Source organism: Molossus molossus, unplaced genomic scaffold, assembly GCF_014108415.1.
Source record: "Molossus molossus isolate mMolMol1 unplaced genomic scaffold, mMolMol1.p scaffold_m16_p_7, whole genome shotgun sequence".
Classification (NCBI taxonomy): domain Eukaryota; kingdom Metazoa; phylum Chordata; class Mammalia; order Chiroptera; family Molossidae; genus Molossus; species Molossus molossus.
Genome location: NW_023425401.1, coordinates 43468135 through 43470467, shown reverse-complemented (window position 1 = coordinate 43470467; position 2333 = coordinate 43468135). Strand labels below are relative to the sequence as shown.

Here is a 2333-nt window from a genome sequence, read left to right as displayed (position 1 = left end):
AGAAGACAGAAAAGGGCTTTTGAAGCAGAGAAAAGAGCATTGGAAAAAAGATACAGAATAATGGCATGTTCAGTGGGATATTGTTATCTGTGAGAAGTTCGTTGTAGTTCAAGTGTAAGGTACATGAAGTGCCATTAAAGCAAAAAGTCTCTAAAATGGACTAGAATCAGATTGTGAAAGGTGTTTGCTCATGACTACCTTGGCATGCTGCAAAGTCAGTGAACACATTTGTTAACTTAAGGGCTTTAATGGGGAAGAATGAAAAATGTTCATGTAATCATGTTTCACTTCCTGCTTTTTGCCCACCAACTTTACCAACTACTGCTTCCTAACTTTACGCTAAATACTTCTGCATGCTGTTCAGGACCCATTTACCTTTTTTAACTATCCATGTAACACTTAAACACTATTTCAGTTATCATAGTTATTGTACAAACTGAATAATATTAGGAAAAACTTGAAATTATTAAATTTATCTTTGCACTTACTAAAAAATTGGCAGACTGCATTCACTGCTGGATACCAGCCGAAGGCCCACTCTGGTTTCCCGTGGACACTCCCTCCCTTCCTTGTCACTAGCCCTCTCCCCACAGTGAGGACTCTATCCTTTCATTTTACCTTCGTGCCATACTCAAGAAGCACAGACTACTCTACTTTTTGCTCCCCGAAATGGCCCAGTGATGGTGCTAAGAGGAAACACCACAGCCATCAAGCCTCCAGCTGTATACAAGAATCTCAGACTTTTTCCTGTCTTCTGAGCATCCAGTTCTATAGGTTTCCCATCAGATCTCAAACACTCAAGAAGATATGTTACAGTAAGAGCAAGGAATTGAAATGTGCTTGCCTCAAAGACTCAGTAGTATAATCCTGGGCAGGAAATAAAGTTCTAAGCGGCAAAAATTTTTTAAAAATTAAAAATTGGCAGAATTTTACACTTGATCTTAGCCAATAGGCTGAGAAGCGATGAAAAATTGTTGGAATTTTTTTTTAATAATAAGTTTATTTATTTAATCTTCACCCAAGGATACTTTTCCATTTATCTTAAGATAGAGTGGGAGGGGGGGAGAGAGAGAAACATAGATGTGAGACACGCACATTGATTGGCTGTCTCCCGCACAACCCCCACCAGGGCCCAGGACAGAACCGCAACCAAAGTACTGCCCCTGACCGGAATCAAACTGTGATTCTTTGGGCCACGGGCTGATTTTCTAACAGCTAAGCCAAACCGGCCAGGACAAATTGTTGGAATTTTAAGTCATATTCATTTTACATAGCTCATCTCTTTATTTAGCTCTCCTATTTATATTCCTATTTATGATTACCTATATCTTTATCTGAAAGAATAAAAATATTTTGAAATTAGCCCAGCCAGTGTGGCTCACTGGTTGAGCATCGACCCACCAACAGGTCACCAATTCCATTCCCGGTCAGGGCACATGCCCAGGTTGTGGATCAAATCTCCAATGGGTGCATGCAGGAGGCAGCTAATTGATGTTCTCTCTCATCAATGTTTCTTTCCATCTCTCTCTTCCTCTCCCTTCCTCTCTCTCTAAATAATAAAGAAAAACATTTTAAAAAAATATTTTGAAATTAAAACAGTAAAATAGTGAAATATTTTTATATTGGTTACAAAACACTACTTTGGTAGCTTCTTTCTGCTTTTTCTCTATTTAAAAAAAAAATTAATGTCTCTTTTGAAGAGATTTTGCCACACATACAGATGCAAAAGAAAGGAAAAATACTAATACTTTTATATTTTTGTTACTGATTTTAGAGAAAAAGGAAGGGGGAGAGAGGGAGAGAAACATCTATTAGTTCCACTTATTTTTGCATTCATTGGCTGATTGTGCCCTGACTGTGGATCGAACCCACAACCTTGGTATATCAGAACAATGCTCTAACCAACTGAGCTACCCAGCCAGGGCCAATGAAGAATACTTTAAAATACTGCTAAGGGGTTATTCTTTTTTGTTGTTGTTTTTCAGATACAGTGGGAGGAAGAGAGAGAAAGAAACATCGACATGAGAGGTACACATCGAGTGGCTGCCACCCGCACGACCCAGCCAGGGCCGGGAACAAACTGCAACCGAGATCCGTGCCCTTAGCTGTAACTAAACTTGGGTCTCTCTGGACCGCAGGCCAACACTCTAACCGCTGAGCCAATCTGGCCAGGGCCCAATGGTTATTCTTAAAGGAAGGATCAAGTCAATATGTACCCCAATCTTGAAGAGGAAAATCTAAAAATGGAATGTTTGTGGTGTTACAGTAGGCCTTTCCTTAATTTCAAGAAGCATATATTAAGAACTCACTATACTAAATTCCATTTTAGTCAC

The 2333-nt window shown here is 39.4% G+C and overlaps 1 pseudogene; it reads right to left on the bottom strand.

Annotated features, from left to right (window-relative positions):
* Nucleotides 1-804: 804 nt before the first annotated feature.
* Nucleotides 805-965, bottom strand: LOC118620636 (annotated as a pseudogene).
* Nucleotides 966-2333: the final 1368 nt, after the last annotated feature.